The sequence below is a fragment of the Monodelphis domestica genome, chromosome 7 (assembly GCF_027887165.1).
Source record: "Monodelphis domestica isolate mMonDom1 chromosome 7, mMonDom1.pri, whole genome shotgun sequence".
NCBI classification, from domain to species: Eukaryota; Metazoa; Chordata; class Mammalia; order Didelphimorphia; family Didelphidae; genus Monodelphis; species Monodelphis domestica.
In genome coordinates this window covers 140107713-140129872 of record NC_077233.1, presented here as the reverse complement: position 1 = coordinate 140129872, position 22160 = coordinate 140107713, and positions in this window count along the sequence as shown.

The following is a 22160-nucleotide window of genomic DNA, read 5'->3' as shown; positions in this document are numbered from 1 at the left end:
ACAATTGAAAGGATGAGTAGGATTATGAGGGGAGTGGGGTGGAGGAATGTAAGAATTAAAAATAATATTTCTACCCAGATATATTTTTTGTAAAGTTTATTGGAAGGGTAGACAATGTTCCTGACCACGTGGTGCCTACTCTATTCCCTTCCTCATTCCCCCTCACCTGCCTGCTCTGCATCTTCTCCATTCTCCCTTTCAGCCCTCTCTCATAGGTATCCCGATTCTCCCCCAAACCTTAACTTTTATTGATATACAGAAAGGACACCCACACAACCCTGGTGTAACTGTGGTATGTCAGAAATGTTTGATAGACAGGTATAGTTCCTCAGGAGGGGGAGGGGATAAACTTCCTTGACACAGGAAGAATGCTCCATTAAGGAAATGGTAGGAATAATAGTTTGGCATAGATTATTAGAGACCAAGGGCATATTAGGGATTATCTAGTCCCTTTCCTTCCTTTTAGGGAAAAAAAAAAGAAAAGAAACTGAGACCTAAAAAAAGTCTCAAGGGACATGCCCAAAGTCACAGAATTTATTTATTTTTTTAACCCTTACCTTCCGTCTTGGAGTCAATACTGTGTATTGGATCCAAGGCAGAAGAGTGGTAAGGGCTAGGCAATGGGGGTCAAGTGACTTGCCCAGGGTCACAGAATTTTTTTTGTACCCAAAAAAATCCTCCAGTTCAGAACTTCTTCTGATTCTGTATTCCAGTGGTTTTTCCACGAGTGACTACTTTTTAAAATAAATTTATTTTTTATATTTTTACAAGCATGTATGTATGATCTGTCCCTCTACTACCTTCCCCTTTACACCAAAAACAAAAGAAAATCCTTCTAGGTGGTAATCTCTTCTTTTTTCATGCATTTTTATTGCTTCATTAACTATTTCCCAATGACATTTTTTAACAATTTAACATTCACTTTTTAAAACTTTGAGTTCCAAATTCTCTCTCTCCTTCCCTTCTTTGAGAAGGGAAGCAGTGATACCCAGTCTACATGTGGGCATGCAAAATACATTTCCATAGCAGGAGTCTCTTCTTAAAGAGCCTACTGTACACAGAGCATGGTGCCAGGTGCTGGGCAAGATCAAAAAGATTAAATGAAATAGGACACCCATGCAATGGGCTCTCCCCATGAGCCCGCTACAGCTGGTGGGATGGAGCGCTATGGGGCTGGGCTCTTCTGATGGATCATGGCCTCTTCCTCCCACAGTGCCTACCCGGGGTCTCATCCCTGGGCGAGTAGGACAAGAGTTTTAATTGGTATTTATACATGCAAAGGAGCTCAGGCTGGTGGGCTTTGACAGCTCCCCCAGCCCCGGAGGCGGTGCCCTCCCCGTCCCGTTGCCTCCCCCAGACTACAGCCAGTTGCCTGACTGGAATATCACTCTGGCCACAGGCCACACTGAGGCTTAAGGAATGAGTTTTTCTGGCTCAGCTGGAACATTCCTGGGCCTTCCCCGAGTGTGTATGTGGGGGTGGGGGTTCAAAGAAGAAATGCTCCGTCATTCCGATCCCTCTGCTGAGAGGGCCCAGCGGGACTGGGAGCCTGAGGCGGCAGCAGGTGGGGGTGGGGGAGAAGGGAGGGAAGGGCCAGGGATGGGGGACAGGGTCTGCTGGGGGAATTCCCTCCTTAATCCCCTCCTCTGCCCAGGCTTAGGCCCAGGCCATGTCGCCCGGTCACCAGTTCCCCAAAATAAACTGGGGTGGGGAAGCCCCTCTCGGGGCAACGGCTGTGATTCCCCGGCAAGAAGAGACGAAGCTTAGGGGCCAGTCGTGGGCAGCTATTCCGAGGCCCTATAAGATCTTCCAAGCGGCCCAGAGCCACAGCTGTTGAGGGTCTCCACGATTTCCCTGTGACGTCTGTGGGGGTGGGGGCAGTGAGGGGAGGGAGTGGGGGAGGGGAGGGGAGAAGAGGGGGAGGGGAACTTCAGCTTTAACCTCCTCCTCGGCTACTGCTGCTACTGCTGATTAAATCGATCCGCTCTTTTTATTCATGGCATCCGGTTTCCATTCCATCTGCCAGGAAATTGTAAAATCCCTCCGAGAAGGCGGCCCATCTCGAGTCTCATCTCTTCTGCAGTTCTTGATCTGGGAGCTGGAGAGGACGACGAGGGCTGAGGCAGAGAGAAATAGAGAGAGACAGAGAGGGAGAGATAGAGGCTGGGAAACAGAGAGAGAGCTCGGAGGCTAGTTTGGTTCATGAGCAACATAATTCAATTTAGATGATTTCAATTTAAGGTATTAACAATAATAGTTATTATGTAGCACCTACACGCACTGGGCTAAGCAATTGCTATCTTATTTGATCCTCAGAGCAACCCTGGGAGCTAGGTGCTGTTATTATATTCATTTTACAGCTAAGGAAACTGAGGCTCATAGGTTAAGTGACCTCTCCAGGGTCACAGCATCTGAGGGCAGATTTGAATTCCTGAGAATTGAGCAGTTCATCCTCTCCTAGCTGTAAAGCTAGAAGCCTTCTGGTCCAAAGGAAAAAATGATATGTTCTGTAGTAATAACAATGATGATGCCATCCACTGGGATGGTTTAGTCCTCACAGTTTACTTACCACCTTTACATCTGTGGTCCAAATTAAAAACAAACCAAAAAATGCCTTATTTTCTGTCTTAGAACCTAGGCATCCATTCCAAGGCGGAAGAGTGGTCTGGGCCAGGCAATAGGGGATAAGTGACAGTCCGACAGCTAGGAAGTGTCTGAGGCCAGGTGTGAAAGCAGGACCTCCCCCACTCTATCCAATGAGCCACCTAGCTGTCCATCCCCCACCCACCCACCCCCAAGCACCCAGATCTGCCTCATAGTGGAGGCAGAACCAGAAATGGATTATTATCTCTTCTACTATTATTCCATAAAGAAGAAAAATGAAACCAAGAGACATTTAGAAAGTCACACTAAGGGACACCTCTGGAACTCAGACCTCTATCTCCCAGCCCTCCCTGATAAGCAAGGTGGTGCAGGCAAATGTTTAGCAACAGACTCTGGAAGTGGGTGAGTGGGGGGGGGGTATAATTGGGGCCTACTTTTAAGTTAAATCTGCATCATTAATACGTTCTTCATCACTTCCCTAAGCCTAAACAATCCACACAAAAATAAAATAAAATAAATCAGCCCTGACTTCTGAAATTCAGGGATTTCCAAGGAGCAAAGGCTTTCTCTCTGAAAATTTAAACAATCACTCTTTGCAGGGCACTCCCCTGGAGGTCTCCTCAGCCTGAATGGCCACTGAATTGACTGTGTGCCCATTCACCATAGGCAGGCACTCAATTCTATCTTGTTATATTCTGAGAGGTACAATTGCTTCTCTCCTTTCCTACTGAGAGATAAGATTTGTGGGAGTCTCCTTCCCTTCCTGCATCTTCTTCCCCCTCTCCCCACCAGAGCCAGCTCCCAAAAGCCCAGGTTCCTTCCTCCTTCACCTTCCACCCACAGATGCTTCCTGAGGGGAGACTTTGGTCTGTTCCTTTTTATGTAAGCTCAGAGGACCAGAGAATCAGCTCTGTCCTCTCTGCCCTCCCCCAGGTTTCTAACCTCCTAAAGACAACGCCAGAGTCATCTTCTTCCTCCATCTCTTCTTCCTCTTCCTTCCCCTCCTCTTCCACTCCCTCATCCTCCCCTTCCTCCTCCTCCTGGTCCCCCTCCTGCTCTTCCTCCACTTTCTCTTCTTCCTCCTCCTTCTTCTTTAACTCCCCCTTTTCCCCCATCTTCCTCCTCCTCCTTATAGTCCTATTCTTCCTCTTCCTCCCTCTTACTTCTCTTCTATTTCCTCCTATTCTTCCTCCCCTCTTCTTCCTTCTCCCCTTCCTCCTCCTTCTCTCCCTCATCCTCCCCCTTCCTCTTCTTCTTCCTCTTTCTCCTTTTACTCTTCCCCTCCTCCTTTTACTCTTCTTCCTCTTCCTCCTTCTTCTTCCCCTTTTCCCCTTCTTCCTCCCCTTCTTCCTTCTCCCCCTTTTACTCCTCCTCTTCCTTCTCTTCCTCATCTCCTCTTCCTTCTTGTACTCCTCTCCCCTTTCCTCCTCCTCCTCTTCTTCCTCTTCCTTCCCCTCCTTCACAACATCATCCCACACAGGCCTGGGCACCCAGCAGACAGAGGAAAAGCATCCTCAGCATTCCCCTCACTGCCTTGCCAAAAGGCTCCTGGTGGGTGGGGGTAGCCCAAGGTGAAGCCAGAGGAAATTGCAATCTTGTTTCCTGGAGCTCAAATCTTTGCAAAGCTCCTTCAATCCTGTTTAATAACAGTCTGGGGCTGCTCTCTCTAGGCGAGACCTTATTTAGGCCAAATGCCTTCATCTTTCAGCCCGCAGCCACTCCAGGCCCAGGAAGGGAGAGATTATGGTTTCCCATAGAAATAATCCCTGCCCTGCCTTCTTCACAGCACCATTGTGAAGATCAAATGAGATAATGGGAGCAGAGACACTTTATAAAATGAAAAGCCCCTTGAAAAAGGTAATATATTACCTTTATAAAAGCACCTTTGAGGTCATCTCGTCCAACCCCCTCATTTTACAGAGGAGGAAACTGAGACCTGGAGCTGTTGTGACTTAACCCCAGTCATGCCATCCCATGCCATCCTGTCTCATTATACCATCATCATCATCATCACCATCATCATCATCATCATCATATTATCTTCTTCAACGGGTTGTATTTAGGAAAACAGAACTGAGACAATAGCTATTCTGCTATTATAGTTAAACATATAACATTCTGCAGATAATGGCACAGGTAGACAAAATAACCACTGCTGGGAGTTGCTCTCCTTTGCAGACTCTCTGAGAGTATCCTCAGGACCACTCTGGCCACCGACAGAATAACAGCACCTCGTCCTGTTTCCATATAAATTTTAAAATAAATTTTTATTGGTGTCTTTCCACTTTTACTTTACCAAAATTTTCCCCTGTCCCTCCCTCCCAGAGAGTCACCCCATGTAATAAATATGTCTAAAGCTAAAAAAGAGAGAGAAAAACCAGCAAACGAATCCATAGATCCCCAAATCTGAAAATCTCTATAAAATACCAGACTCATGGATCTCTCCCTTTTGCAAAGAAGGGCTGGAGGAGAGGGTCATCTTCTTTTAATCTCTTCTTCCTTGTAATTTTACATTAACTTTTGGTTTTCTTGTGGGATTTTTTTCTGTTTATGTTTAGTTGAGTGTGTGTGTGTGTGTGTGTGTGTGTGTGTGTGTGTGTGTGTGTGTGTGTGTGAATTATATATCTTGGATACTAAACCCTTATTGGAGAAATTTGGCCATACTTTTTTTCCAATTCGATCACTTCCTTTCTAATGACACATTAATTTTGTTGATGCAGAAGCTTTTCGGGTTCATGTAACCAAAATGATCCATATTCTTTGCCCTGCCCTTTGCCTTTGCCTGCCCTTGTATGGTTAAGAAGGCATCTCTTCCCCATAGGGCCAAGAGGTATATGATTTGCTTCTTCCTATAAATTTTTTTTAATCTCCTCCCCAACATCTCTGTTTTTTGAAAGCTTGGAAATTCCCAGTCAATGAGATATCAGACTTTTAAGGAAACAATATCATATGACAGTTCTGGAGTCAGAGGACCTGTGTTCAAATCTTCTCTTCTCTGGGCCTTGGCTTCCTCATCTAAAAAGTTAGACACTTGGGGTTGCTAGGTGGCTCACTGAATACAGAGCCAGGCCTGGAGATGGGAGGTCCTGGGTTCAAATATGAATATTTTCTGGCTCTGTGACCCCGGGCAAGTCACTTAACCCCCATTGCCTAGCCCTTACCACTCTTCTACCTTGGAATCAATATATAGTATTGCTTCTAAGATAGAATTTAAGGGTTGTTGTTTTTTTTAATAAGACTCTTGGAAAATAAGGGACTTCATGTCCCTTCTGCTCTAGGATAATATAATTTTTTTTTAAATCCTTACATTCCGTCTTGGAATCAATACTGTGTTTTGGTTCCAATGCAGAAGAGTGGTAAGGGCTAGGCAATGGGGGTGAAGTGACTTGCCCAGGGTCACACAGCTGGGAAGTGTCTGAGGCCAGATTTGAACCTAGAACCTCCCATCTCTAGACCTGGCTCTCAATAGGATAATATAATTTTAAGAACACAAAAGATCATACATTTAGAGCTAGAAGAGATCTCCTGGGGCCATTTAGTTGAGTCCCTTCACTTTTCAATTGAGGAAACTGAGTCTTAGGGAAGTTAATAGAACTTGCTATAGTCATATAAGTTAGAGGCAGGACTTGAATCCCATTTCTGTTTCTCTTTTCTTTTTTGACATTCCTCCATCAGTTCAGGTTCTCCAGGTCTTGAAGTTAGGGGGCCCAGAAGGAGACCTGGGCTTCCTAATGCTTCACACAGTCATCAAACATTAGAACTGTAGGATTCTTAGAGTACATTAGATCTAACCCCACCATTTTACAGACTGATTCAGTTTCATCCAAGAAGCATTGAGGAAATGCCCTGTCCCAGCCTCTGAGAATATAAAGACACCCATGAAAACGTTCCCTCTCCTCAAAGACCTTGCATTCTAGAGATGAAAAAACTGAGGAGAAAAAGGGACTTTCCCAAAGTCATCCTGAGAGTTTGTTGCAGAATGAGGTCTAGACCCAAATTTTCTACATTCATATAAGTGCTGTTTGACTAGAAAGGGACCATGGTGTGTTAGAAAACATGCTGAATTTGTAGTCCCAGGACGTGAGTTCAAATCCCTGCTCTGTCTCTAATTACTTGTGAGAGTTCAGACAAGTCACTTTATTTCTCCAGCCCTTGGTATCCCTATCTGGGTTGGACCAAATGTCCTTCCAACTCTAACCCTCTGGGTACTTTATTTGCCTAGGTCTCAGTTTCCCCATCCATAAAACAGAGATTAGGCTAGATCACCTGCACGGTTCCTCCTAACTGAATCTATCTCTGCTATTCCACATCATTTCATGCAAGTCTGGAATGGCATTCATCCACTTAAGGAGCATTAGCTATTTGCCAGTTGTCTGAAAGGAACTGTACTGGTCTTTCCCTTTGGGCCTGCCTTCCTTCAGGAAATCTCAGCCTGCTCTCAGGGGAGCTGAGAAATGTGAGGTTTTTCAGCCGCCTCGTGAAGGAAAGCCCCATGGCAGGCCTGCCTCTCTCCCTAGCAGACTCTAAAAGGGAGTAGCACTGCCTCTTCCCCATCTGGTTATCCTTTTCTCCCCATAAACTAAAATGAATAAATGGATGAATGAATGAGCCAGTGAATGAATGGAGTGAGTGAGTGAATGAATGAATGAATGAATGAATGAATGAATGAATGAATGAATGAGTAAATGAAAAAGAGTCTTTATTAAGGGCTTAGTCTGTGCCAAGCACTTTGCTAAGTACTGAAAATACAAAAGAAAAGCATGACAGACCATACTCCCAAGGAGTTCCTGCTCTTAATTGGAGAAGACAACCTCTGTAAGAAAGCCCAGCTGTAAGGCAGATGGCAAGTCCCAGAAGTCCTGAGGGTTCAGGTACAGGGTGAATGGCAAGGCCCAAAGAGGTAGTCATCTTGGTCAAACTGGCATATGGTCCCTGTCTGGCCTGGGGAAACCACCATCTCCTACTCAATCAGCTGTTTGTCTGAAAGCCCATCCAGATGAGATGCTTAAACAAGGAAGAGAAGGGCCCTGGATTCTGAGATCAAGAGGATTCATTTTTTTTCTTAGGGCAGTCCTTTCCGGGTAGGTAGGTGGGCATAGTGGATAGAGGGCCAGGCCCTGAATCAGGAAGACCTGAGTTCAAATCCAGCCCCAGACAGTTACTAGCTGTGTGACCCTGATCAAGATATTTAACCCTTAGTTCCTCTTGTAAAAGAGCCAGAGAAGGAAATGGCTAACCATTCCAGTGTCTCTGCCAAGAAAAATTCAAATGGGGTCACAAAGAGTCAGACATGACTGAATTGAATGAAAACTAACAACAAAGAATGGGATTTGATGTCTAGCTCTGATACTTAGCTGTATGACCTTGGATAAGCCACTCAATCTTTCTCTAAGCTTTTTCCTTTGTAAAATAGACATAATCCTTGGACACTTACCTCCTGATAAACCTTAAGTCATTATGCAAATAGGAGTTAATACTGTTAAGAACTTAATAAATGTTTTTTGAGTAATAACTCACATCTCTGTAGTGCCTTAAGGTTTACAACATGCTTTCCTTGCAAGAATCTTGTGTGGTATCCGATAAAAGTAGTATTACTGATCATGGTACCTCCTCTACTTGAGTATCCAAGATTCTTCCATGGCTCTCTGTTGTCCCTAGGTTAAAATACAAACTATTTGCTTTGACATTCAGAGACCTTGGCACCCTAACTCTAGCCTACCAGGCTTATTGCATAATCCCTTTACTCATTTCCTGCCAAACTGGCCTATTTGCTGCTATCTAAACTTGCCACACAATCTCCTGACTCCATTCCTTTGCCCATGTTGTGCCCAGTGCCTGAAAGACGCCTCCCCTTTATATCTACAATCCTTAGATTCCTTCAAGGTTCCACCAAGGAGGTTCCCCACTTTGTGATATTTTTCCTGATGATTATCTTTGCTGTCAATGACCTTTTCCTCTTAGGCTATCTTCTGTGTAAATGGAGTATCTACTTCTCCCCCTACAAAAGAACAGAAGATCCTTCTTTCACATTTATAATTATAACTCCGGAACTCCACACAATGCCCAGAATGAATATAGTTGACACTTCATTATTTTGCTGTTCAATTGTTTTCCTTTGTGTCTGACTCTTCATGACCCCATCTGTGTGTGTGTGTGTGTTTGTGTGTGTGTGTTTGTGTGTGTGTGTTTGTGTGTGTGTGTGTGTGTATGTATGTATGTGTGTGTGTATGTATGTGAAAGATATTGGAGTGGTTTGCCATTTCCTTCTCCAGCTCATTTTACAAATAAGGAAACTGAGGTTAAGTGACCTGCTGAGGGTCACACAGTTAGTGTCTGAGGCCAGATTTGAACTCAGGAAGATGAGTCTTCCTGAATCCAGGCCAGGAGTTAGTTCTATCTATTGTGCCATCTGCCTACTTGGGCACTTAATACCTACTTGCTAATTGGCTGAGGGCTGGGTTTATTTTTCATTTTCCCTTCATGGTACCATGCATATAGTAATTGTTTAATAAATGTTTGCTACATGAATGAGCTTCATTTTTTAAGATGAGAAAATTGACCTACATGGTCACATAGCTAACAAGTGTTAGAGCCAAGTTTGATGCTCGTTTCTCTGATGCCGAGTCAGATCCACTTTCCTCTGTAATACTTGGAATGAATGAATGGATGACATGGTTGCTTAGGGGTCCCAGAAGAAGGGATTAGGTGACAAGGATCATGGGTCCTTCTTCTTTCCTAACCCATCTTGTCATAGTGGGCAAGAAGTACTTTAGGTACCAGAAGCAAAGCATCCTTTTTGGGGATGAGGAGAGGGGGGGAAAAAAGGGTTGCCCAAAAGCCCTACAGAAAGCGGCTTAATTAATTAAGGATGCCTGGGAAATAATTGGCATTGAACATCACTGGAATATCCTTGCTAAATGGCAGTAATTACCCTGGAACATGGATGCTGGAGGCCATCTGGGTCCCAGTGAGTCTTCTCAATACAGAAAGGGAAAAACTATTCAGAAAGTAGAATGTTTATGAAGAGAGAAATTCCAGGTCAGGCTCTGGCCCCACCTGAATGGAGAAAGGCCATTACACTGATCCTTCCACTGTTCAGTGAAGCTAGGAGAAAGTGGGAGGAAAGAGGAAGAAACTAGGTAGAAGAGACGGAGGCCTTGACAAGGCTCAGGAACCAGAAAATCCAAGTTTACTGAATATTGAGCTACCTGGGTGACTTCAGGGAAGCAATCCCCTCCTTCCTGTATTTTGTCTTGTCTTTGCAGTGAGAGGAATAAGCTAGATGGTCTCCAAAATCCTTTGGATTTTTAAATCCTAGGACTCTGTGAGCTCCAAGTGCCTGATGGCAGAGACAAAGAGAAAGAGACAGACAGACAGACAGACAAATACACTGGTAAGAGCACTGGCCTGTGGTTAGGATCTCAGCTCCACACTTATTGTGTGATCTTGTGCAAGCCCCTATCCCTGTCTGGTCCTCTATTTCTCTTTCTATCATATAGGGGAGAAGGATAAACTAAATGGTATCTAAGTTCTCCTTTCAGCTCTAAAATGATTTGACCAGACAGGTAATAAAACTTGGAATTCTTCCCTGGGAAAGAAAGAGAGAACTATATTCTGTATGGAGCTGATTGTCTAGCTAAGGAGACGAGTACTTACCTGCCTCAGGATCTAAAATCTAGACCTGGAAGGGATCTCAGAAACTTCTATCTCCCATCTAGCCCAGAAACTATCAACCAATTCATTTTACTGACAAAGAACTTCAGGTCCAAGTTTAAGTGACTTGCCCAAGGCCATATGAGTAGCTTAATTTAAATCTAAATCCTTTGTAACCAGAGCCATTGTTTTTGCTCTCTATCATGCAAGCAATCCAAACAGGGCTTGAGATTGAGGACTGAACTGTGCAGCTCAGATCTTGAAGGCTGTAGGTAGGTACCAGGGGCAGAAAAGATCATGGCAGATTCATCCTGTAAGAACTGTAAAATAATGACAGACCAGCCACTTCTTAAAGAGGGTGAGTGCCTTGTTAAATTTCCTTTTCCCCACCCCCCTCCAGCATTCTTCCTTATGCTCTAGCATCCCTCTCAGCTGTCTCTCCCATATAGCCCTTCCCCAGCTGCTCAGCCTCAAATGCTAACTTGTCAGATCCTTCCTCCCCAGAAATGGACTATTGTTTTAGCTCAGTGGGGTGGGGTGGTTTATAATCTGCCTTTAGAGAATACCCATTTGTCTAAGATTCCTGAATTCTAGGCATAACTGGGTTGTGACTCTAAAGGGTGTCTAGAATGGAATGAGGAGAGATCCATTATAGAAACTCATTGTTTTAGGTGGATAGATTGCCCAGATTGGGGCTGTGCCCCCTGCGGGGAAGAGCCTTTACCACTTTCTCCTCTTACCTTCCCAAGATGCTGCTGAGCACAGAGCAGGGCACCAAATGGAGTTTGGGAAGACTAGTTGAATAGACTTTCTATTAACGTGAGTGAATCAATAAACTTCTTTCTGCTTGGGTTTCCCCATCTACCAGATGGAAATAAACATCCTTGATTTCTTAAATCCTAATTCGGGGCACTGACCTGGACACTGTGACTCATCCTAACTTTGCCATGAAAACAAAAAATAATGTTTATTTATGGTTGGCAAAACTCATTCCATCCATTTTATCATTTATTCCTTATTTATTCTTTCTTTATTCCTTCTTTATTCTTATTTATCTCATCATTGTGAGATAAGTATTACTGATGTATGTATATCTACCAATAAAATGGATGGATGGAATAAGTCTACATGCAAAGCACATTACAAATAATAATAATATTCATTTGTTAGCACCTACTTTGTGCCAGGCACTGTGGTGTCAAGTACTTTACAATTATTATCTTGCTTGATTCTCACATTAGCCATAGGAAGCAGATGCTATTATTATCCCCATTTCACAGTTAAGGAAATAGGCAAAGGTTAAGTGACTTAACCAGAGTCAGGCGGCTTATAAGTGTCTAAGATCAGATTTGAACCCTTCCGGACTTGAGCCCAAGCACTCTAACCATTGCACAATCAGCTGCTTCCAAGATGGCTTCAGGAGGTCACTGAGCCAGCCTAGTTAAGGGGGCTGGGAGGGGGTGATGGGAAGTGCCACCCCATGGAGTTCCCATCAAGGTGAAGTACCGGGAAGCCAACTTCAGAACCCAGGCTTTTCCTGTTTGAGTCCCTAAATCTCACTGGTCCAGTCTCCACCCTCCCTTCTGCTCTAGCACTTTTTTCTATGCACTCCTCTGGTGAGATAAACAAAAAAATCACACTTCAAATTATGTTTCATATTATGTGTTGTAGAGTTTAAACTAAATCCAGCCTAGGAGGGGGAGGTGGTTGTTGTTATCTTTTTAATGCACTCCATAATGATGCCTCCTTTGATTGTTGTCCCCGGGATGGGCACCTAGACAGAGAGGAACAGCTCTGCTCCATTGGGACCTGCCCTGGCAGGGAGGGGAGGGAGGAGAGATGGGGAATGAGGAGTTAGTTGAGAGTACCAGACCCAGCTCTCAGGAAACTTCCTTCACTTGTGTGGCTGGTGAATGTCCTGCTTCCCCTCGGAGGAGACTGGGGCCCCTTTGGCACTAGAAAGGGTCCCATTTCCAGGTGAACTTGATGCCTCTGACAGGAGCCAGACAGGAGCCTCCCCTGGCGTGTGCCTCTCTCCCTGCACACAATCTGCCAGACAGTCTGGGCGCCTTTCACGAGGAGCCTAGACCCTTCACATCTGCCTGGCCCATTACGGTTCCCAAAGCACTTTCACATCCATCCTCTCCTTTTATACTGCTAGCAGTTCACTTAGGGGGTCAGAGCAGGGGTTGTTTTCCTTATTTTACAGAGAAGGGAGACTGGGATTCAGGAGGAAAAGTGACTGGCCCTGAGAAATAAAGTGAGGGGGAAAGCACACAGACTTTTTAAATGGCAAAAAGATTTGAGAAATCGCCTAGTTCTTCATGATCGTTTTGCAAAAGAGAATGCTGAAAAATCCAGAGAATAATGTAGACTTTCACAAGGGCACAAGATGAGTTAACAGCAGAACTTTCTTTTTCTTGGAGAGCCAGGTAGTGAGATATGATTGTGAAACATTTAAGAGCACATAATCCTTGCTTGTGTCAGAGGCTCCCTGTTGACACAAAGTGGTCTTTAGAGTTAGCATTTGCCTCCATGCACCCCATTAATAAGAGTTCTGTCTTCTGGAGGCTAAACAGAAAAAATCTAATCCCATTTCTCCACAATATCTCTTCAGATAGTTAAAGAAGAATATGTTCAAGACCTCCACTTATTAGTTTGTTTTTTCCCCTCTTTGCTAAAAATCCTTAGTACTACTTTCAGCTTAAGTCATAAAGCCTGGTAGGACATCCCTTTTACCATCACTCTAGACATGCTCAAGTTTTTCAGTGTCCCTTCTCAAGAAATGAATGATGGTGGCCAGAACTGAAAACATATCCAGATGAACTCCTATCAGGGCTAAGTGGTTGTTCAATGATTTTTAAGCCAGATCCAACTCGTTGTGACCCTATTTGGGATGTTCTTAAAAAGCTCCTGGAATGGTTTGTCATTTCCTTCTTCAGTTTATTTTACAGATGAGGAAAGTGAGGCAAACAAAGATAAGAGACTTGCCCAGGGTCACCCAGTCAGAAAGTGTCTGAGGCCAGATTTGAACTCAGGAAGATGAGATTTCCTGACCCCAGGTCTGGCACTCACTCTTGAGCTGCTCAGGGATAAGTATTGTGGGACTATCAATCTCTTCCTTCCTTCTGGACAAGGGCTGATGGGATATGACTGCATCTTAATGACCTCTCCTTATCATCACCTCTTGGTCTCTGGTGAATACTTTCTCTCTCTCTCTCTCTCTCTCTCTCTCTCTCTCTCTCTCTCTCTCTCTCTCTCTCTCTCTCTCTCTCTCTCTCTCTCTCTCTCTCTCTCTCAGCTGCAAATGTTTGTCGAGTTTTCAGTTTCCTGTGTTACTGATCCTTGGATAAGATTGTTAGCCTACGAATGAAATGAATGAAAGAGACCACACTAGCTTGTCAAGTCCTTTAGTCTCCTTGAAACAGCTGCAGGACCTTCGTCACTCTTTTAAATCCAGATGTATTCTGTATCTCCTTAGCCAATCTTAACCCCATTTTCTAGGCCAGTGGAGAGAAACTGGGGTAACTCAAGGGACCACCCTGGGGGTAATGTCCCCATATTTTCTCAAAACAGAGAGCAGAGTTTAACTGCAATGGGTCACAATTAATTTGTCTACTTCCCTTACCCCGACCCAGCAGGATGCTGAGATCCAGCCCCCTGGGTCCATACCAAAGGAAGTTCTCAATGTCAGTGCCAAAAAAGCCAGGCATCATGAATTTCTAGGTTTCTGAGAACTGCTTGAACTTAGCAGATAGCTTAGTCTGGGGGAACAATGAAGGATATTCCCTAAAAGTGGCAGACTATGATATAACAACATTGCAATCTGAATATAAAATGATGGGGAATGCCATCTCCATTCTACACCACCCACCCATTCACCCCCACACACACACACACACTGTTATGGGGTGCAGATGTGTACCCCTGGGGTTTGGGAAGGATACCTTTTGCAAGAATGCAAGACTCCAAAACTTAGCTTAAAAACAAAAAGAGAAATTTATTAATTTAGAAAGTAATGTTGAGAATGGCCAGGAAGATAGCAAGGTGGAACAGCAAGATGGAAGACTGCTCCCAGAACCCATCAATTCTGGGGATTTTATACTCTTGATTATAGTGTGGACGTGACTCTAGAGTGGTTGTCACTCAGGTATTTGGTGGGGTGGGTTGGTCATCTGACTGGGGTCTACCTGGAGACATAGAGAATGACCCTCATAAAGATTCCTTAGTTTTAGGGAACAGACAGATGTCTGAGATGTAGCCTAATAGGATCAAGGTGTAGCCTGGAGGTGCATCTCTCTGTCCATCTTAAATCTAAAGGATGATCAAAGAAGCACAATCATCACGGGGTCCTATAGGGGTCACTAGATGTTTTAGGCTAAAAATCAGGAGGATGTAAGGGAGCAAAGGAATTTCCCTTATAATCATTTGCCTGAGCTTCTGGAGGTACAGTGCCCATGTCAACACTACAGATAACGATGATTGCAGCCTTCTGAGTTCTTTTCTTGCTATGTTGAATCACCTCTAAAGATCCCCTTTCCCATTAATGTATCCCATAGCTCACCGTATTTACATGAATTGGGCTAAATCTTAGGAGTATCTCACATGATCATGTTCTTCACTGGATTACTGCTCTACTCAAAGTTCCTCCTAGAAATATATAAATTCAAACTGTTTTACCTACTTGGTACTTTGTCTAGGAACAAAGAAAATTGTTTAGGTGGCCACATCAAAAAGAAAAGTACCCTGAGCTCTGGCTAATAAGGCATGGGAATATAGAATGGGGTCTGTTTTTCCCAGCCCAAAAAAAAAAAAAAAAGAAAACCTTCACACCTGAGCTCAGAAACAGTTCAAATAATTCCAATTCCCTCGCTAGTGGTCCCTAATCTTCTTGTCTTGTGCCCCAAGGGTTTGTACATAGTTTTCTAGTCTTAGAGCTCTACCATGGTTTGGACTTTAATAAAGAAGAGTTCTTGGGGTTGATATGAAGTTGACTCTTCTCTAAGACTTCACCGTACTAGTTAAGGTATTACTGGTACATCACATCAGGGACTTTGTCTCTTCCTCTTCCTTGGCTCACTTCTGTCAGATCCAGCAATTCTGCCATGAGTTATGTAGTTGGATGTTAAGAGGGCTGTGAGGTCAGAGACTGTTTCAGCTTGGTACTTGTATCATCAGTGCATAGCACAGTACTTGGCACAGAGAGGCACTTAACAGAAGCCCACCAACTAATTTATAAGAGAAGTAGTTCCATGCCCAAAGGGCGACAAAAGAATATCTACCCTTTGACCCAGCCATAGCACTGCTGGGTCTGTACCCCAAAGAGATAATGGACAAAAAGACGTGTACAAAAATATTCATAGCTGCGCTCTTTGTGGTGGCCCAAAACTGGAAAACGAGGGGATGCCCATCAATTGGGGAATGGCTGAACAAACTGTGGTATATGTTGGTGATGGAGTACTATTGTGCTAAAAGGAATAATAAAGTGGAGAAGTTCCATGGAGACTGGAACAACCTCCAGGAAGTGATGCAGAGCGAGAGGAGCAGAACCAGGAGAACATTGTACACAGAGACAAACACACTGTGGTATCATCGAACGTAATGGACTTCTCCATTGGTGGTGGTGTAATGTCCCTGAACAACTTGCAGGGATCCAGGAGAAAAAAACACCATTCATAAGCAAAGGATAAACTGTGGGAGTGGAAACACCGAGGAAAAGCAACTGCCTGAATACAGAGGTTGAGGGGACATGACAGAGGATAGACTCTAAACGAACACTCTAATGCAAATACTATCAACAAAGCAATGGGTTCAAATCAAGAAAACATCTAATGCCCAGTGGACTTATGCGTCGGCTATGCGGGGTGGGGGGGAGGAAAAGAAAATGATCTTTAACGAATAATGCTTGGAAATGATCAAATAAAATATATATATATATAAAAAAAAAAAAGAGAAGTAGTTCCCTTGTGCTCCTGAGATGCAAATCCAAAAGGAATCTAGCTTTCTTTTGGGAGCTGTCCACCATGCTGTAGTAATATTATACTCTTTTCCAAAGCACTTTGAAACTTGTAACTCATTCTCCTCTGTAAGACAGGCAAGATAAACATTATTATCCCCATTTTACAAATGAGGTATCTGAGGCCCAGAGATGAAGTGATTTACCCAAGGTTACAAAGCTATTAAGTGTTAGAAGCAGGCTTAGAATGCTGTTAGACACTGTACCACATATTTTCATGACTATCTTACCATTTAATAGTGATGCAGAGTCTTCTCTCACTAAAGACTACTCCTGTAACCCATAAAGAATTCCATAGGTTAAATGTTAGCAATACACAACAAAAGAGGAACCCTGGATACTTGGGTCTGGGAATAACCTCTGACTGTCATCCTGATCCTAAATGATTCAGAAGATAAAATTAGATCAAGAGTGGGTAATAGGAAATCCTCTAGGATTTCTTTAAGGGGGGGGGCAGGTGATGATGATGCTAATTATGAGGGGAATCTGTTTCTGTTGGGCTTTAAGGTTTGTTTTTTAATTCTTACTTTATGTTTCAGTAACAATTCTAAGACAGAAGACCATGGGCTAAGCAAACAGTGTTAAGTGACTTGCCTGGATCACTCACCTAGAAAGTCTGAGACCAGATTTCAACCCAGGTCCTCCTGACACCAAGCCTGGTGTTCTATCCACTGTGCCACCTAGCTGCCCTTGTGCTTTAAAGTTTACAAAGTTCTTTCCTCTCAGTAGTTCTGGGAGTAGTTTAAAATACTTTTTTTTTTACATTTTACAGATAAGGAAACTGAGGCCAAGAGAAATGAAGCAATTTGCCCATAACCATGCAGTTGGTAATTGTTACAGAGCCGAGATATTAATCCAGGTCTTATTACTTTAGTACTCTTTTTTTTTTAAACCCTTACCTTCCGTCTTGGAGTCAATACTGTGTATTGGCTCCAAGGCAGAAGAGTGGTAAGGGCTAGGCAATGGGGGTCAAGTGACTTGCCCAGGGTCACAGAGCTAGGAAGTGGCTGAGGCCGGATTTGAACCTAGGACCTCCCATCTCTAGGCCTGGTTCTCAATCCACTGAGCTACCCAGCTGCCCCCAACTTTAGTACTCTTACTAGAATGGTAAACCAAAATGAAATGGGGATACCAGAAGTAATTAAGTAGCTAAAGCAATTAAAATTTGGGGATGCTAATTGAAATACCCCCAACAATAAACACAGAGCTCTGATAATCTTTCTTTGATAGCCACCAACAGTAAGACATCCATTACTTGTCAAGGTTAGAGTTCACCTTTGCTGTGTAATTAGAGTAATAACCATAGGCATAAGTAGGAAGGAGATAAAATTCCCCATTCCATGATTACCTTGTAAGACCCTAATGTACTCCCTACTTCCTATCCCCAAACCCCTAACTTAGGTCTAACTCTACATTAAACTCACTGTGTAACCTTGAACAAGTCTTACTCTAAATTCATTCCAAGGAAGGTATTGGGTTAGATGATCTCTTAAGGTCCTATTGAAGGTTGACCAGCATCTTTTTAATCACTTATGTTTGCAACCCTGGTATTATCCTCAATTTCTTTACCTCATTCCACATATTCAAATGGCCACCAAGTCTTGTTGATTTACCTCTACAATATCTTTCACATTAGACTCATTCTCTCAAGCTACCATCCCCTCTCACCTGAACTACTACAATAACTTCTCATCTCTTCTCTCTACATTCCAATCCATTCTCTACCAAAATGCCAAAGTGATCATCCTAAGGCCCTTGTCGGACCATGTCACTTCTCTACTCAATAAATTCCAGTGACTCCCAGCCCATTGTCTCTCAGATCAAATGATATCCCCATTTTAGCTTTCAAAGCCCTTCATAACCTGGAGCTGACATACCTTTGCAACCTTAGACATTCCTCCCTTTCTTGTACTCTGTGGTTCAGCCATATTGACATCATTGCTCTTCCTTACATACATATCTCCATTTCCAATCTCCATGCCTTTACACTGGCTGATCCCATGCTGGGAACACACTCTCATCTTCCATCTTTGTCTCTTAGAATCCCTCATTTCTGTCAAAACTTTGCTTGAGGAAATTCCAATGCTTGAAGTGTTTCCTGATTCCCCCTCAGCTACTAAAATATTTCCTTTCCAAAACATTTACCTTCTTTCAACTTTGTATATATCATGTATGCATGTGTATATATAACTATATGTGTATATATGTGCATATATGCATGGATATATTCTCTTGTGTTTCTGCCTAGGAAAAGATGAAGTTGTTGTCTTGCCTTGCATTACCAGCCAGGAGGAACCACTTGTCTAAGAGACATGGACTGAAAAACACAAATGAGGTATCAGGGTGAAGGTAGAATGGGGGTGGAGAGTAGGGATATGTCTAGGGCGTTCTCCGAAGTCCCAATGATCTAGCACCCAAAGAAGATAGATAGATTGATAGATAGATTGGTAGATAGATAGATAGATAGATAGATAGATAGATAGATAGATAGATAGATGGATGGATGGATGGATGGATGGATGGATAGATGGATGGATGGATGGATGGATAGATAGATAGATAGATAGATAGATAGATAGATAGATAGATAGATAGATAGATAGATAGATAGATAGATAGATGGATGGATACTCACATACATATATGTATGCATATGTATATATTTATGTTTATATTATATGCAGTGAACATAGAGAGAGTTGTCAAGTGATCATTTCTTTCTCTCTAACCTTTACTAATAAATAATTATACATTTAAAAAAACTTTTCATTTTCCCATTTGGGATTTTCTTGGCAAAAATACTGGGGTGGTTTGCTATTTCCTTCTCCAGCTCATTTTTTAGATATGGAAACTGAGGCAAACAGGGTTAAGTGTTAAACATACCCAGAATCACGCAGCTAAAGTCTATGTGTGTATGTGTGTGTCTGTCAGGCTATGTATTTGTTTATACAGATATGTATGTATATATTCATATATATATTCATGAATTCTGCTCACATACTCTCTCCTGTTAGATTTAAGTTCCCTGAAGGCAAAAATTGTTTCATATTTGTTTTTTGTATCTTTAGCATGCAGCAAGGTACCTAGCTCTTAGTAGATACCTAATAAATAATTGTGGATGATTGATCCATCATCTTCTGTGATGGTGAATGACTAGTCTAGAAATGGAAATTCTGTGGGTGTGAGATTATTGGGACTTTGGAGAATACTCATATCCCTTCCTGTCCCCACCACCACCCACATTCTATCTCCACTCTGATGCCACATTTGTGTTTTTCTGTCCATGTCTCTTGGATGAGTGGTTCCTCCTGGCTGGTGATGCAAGGCGAGACAACAACTTCATTCACATTTTCCAAGGCAGAAACACAAGAGAACTCTCAGGAGTGTGGGTGCCAGGAACTGCACAAATGCCAAGCAGAGGGAAGAGGCTTGTTTCAGAGCCTGTTACCTTGGCAACCCTTGTAGATGTGGGTCATTGAGAATGTAGGGAAAGTTTTGAACTTCCAGTTAAACCCTTAATGGCCTTGGGAGCACTGGAGAGCTGGTGAGAAAACAAATACATGGTTATCTCTGTCTTCATATTCAGGAGGGGAAATCTCAATGGTGATTTGTACCCTCTAAACATAATTATTAAGTGCTTTACTGAAACCTTATGGAAGAAAAGGCTATCTTCAACATGCAAATGTAGAAGATCCTCAGCTCTAATTCCTCTCATTTCTAAGTTGGACTTCCTAGACTAGCAGATATAGTCTGTCATTCAGGAAGTCTGCTAAGTACAACTACTGTGTGTCCATTTCTGTGTAAGTTACTATGAAATAAGACAGAAGGAGATATGCTTCCTGCTTTCAGGGAGCTCTTCTTCCAGTTGGGGAGATAAGTTTACATGCTCAAAATGGTATGAGAATCCCCTGGTTCCTCTTGAGTACAGAGGGAAGAGAATAGTCTAAAGAACACAGTTTTCTTTTAGCCCAGGAAATAAAATCAATTCAACTGACTCCTTATGAGTACTGAGTTCCAAGGTTTAGATCTTAGAATAGTTTGTCAACACATCTACATGTGAGCCCCCCAGGAAACACACCCACACAAAAATATGTCCCTCACCCTCCAAGGACAGGCAGGACACCAGGAAAATACATTGAAACCCTGAATCAAAAACATGTGGGGACCCCAGACTACTACAATCATGCTGTCTCACTATAGAAAGAATCTGACCTGTTTCCTTTCCTCTTTTTCTATCATTCTGTAACCACAGGATTAAAGAGATTATTCTAAAATAGTAGTTCTAAAAGTGCAGCAATTACTCTGTTGTTTCTTATTACTTTACTAGACATCCCCGATCTCATCCCTGGTCCCCAAAATGCAGGTACACTCTGCTGGCCCAGTAACTGGAAATGCTGCCTTCCAGTCCCCAGTTCTCCTAACCTTAATATAAGTGGTGATAGTAATAACAATAACAATAACAATACAATCGCTGGCATTTACATAGTATTTTTTGATACATAAGTAGGTAGAAAGATAATTTATTAAACTCTGTGTGCCAGGCATTGTGTTAAATTCTTGAGTTATGAAAACAAGAAAACAAAACAGTCTCATCTCAAAAAGCTTCCATTCTGAACTGGGGGTAGAGACTTTTTATCTGCAGGTGGAGTAGATCAGAGAACCATCTGGGAGCAAAATGAGCTTGTGTGGCTGATACTTCTTATAAGATGGAAGGTGGACTTTTCTTATGCCTTTGGAAGTGAGACTGGACTTCATTATTCCCAATATACATAAAAAAATTGAAGCCTTGAAAAGGAAAGCAACTTGCTCTTGGTCATCCCATTTATAAACAACAAAGCCCAGTCTCAACCTAGGTCTTCTTTTTCTCTTTCTTTCTCTCTTTTACCCTTTGTCCTTTCCTCCCTTCCTCCTTTCCCCCTTTCCTCATTTATTTCTCCTTCCTTTCTTTTCCCCTTTCCCTCTTTACTTTGTTTCTTTCTCTTCTCTTCTCTTCTCTCTCTCTTTCTCTCTCTCTCTTTCTCTCTCTCTTTCTCCCTCTCTCCCTCTTTCTTTCTTTCTTTCTTTCTTTCTTTCTTTCTTCCTCTTTCTTTCTTTCTTTCTTTCTTTCTTTCTTTCTTTCTTTCTTTCTTTCTTTCTTTCTTTCTTTCTTTCTTTCTTTCTTTCTTTCTTTCTTTCTTTCTTTCTTTCTTTCTTTCTTTCTTTCTTTCTTTCTTTCTTTCTTTCTTTCTTTCTTCCTCTTTCTTTCTTTCTTTCTCCCCTTAGCTTCTATCTTAGAACCAAAACCTGAGTATCACTTCAAAAGTAGAACAGTAAGGGTTAGACAATTGGGATTAAATGACTTACCCAGGGTCACACAGTTAGAAAATGTCTGAGGCCAGATTTTAACTAAGGACCTTCTATCTTCAGGCTTGTCACTCTATCCACTAAGCCACCTAGCTACTCCTAAATTTTTTTCTCTTTTTTCTGTCCCTTTTCACTTTTGTTTTACTTGTTTCTAAAACTACTTTTCATCTTCTATTAGGCTCTTCCTCCCCCTTCCTCAGTTTTCTACATTTTACAAATGAATGGGTTAGACTAGATGATTAATAAGGTTTATTTCATCTCAAAATTCCATCATTTTGCAGTTGTGGAATGCTATCCAATCCACCTCACTCTATTCTTCTCTCTATAAGTGGATTGCATTCAGTTAAATTCCTCAGAAATACTACTTGCTGAGTACCTACTGTGTGCTCAACATGAGCTGACAACAGCCTTGGTATTCTCTTCTGATTAAATGCCTCATGGACAAAGCAGGGCTGGTGTCTCTCCTTAACTCTCCTCCAACATCTTAGAAGAGCATAAACCTGGGCCCTTTGGGTGGGAGGGAAAAGGGGAGGAGCTGGGGAAG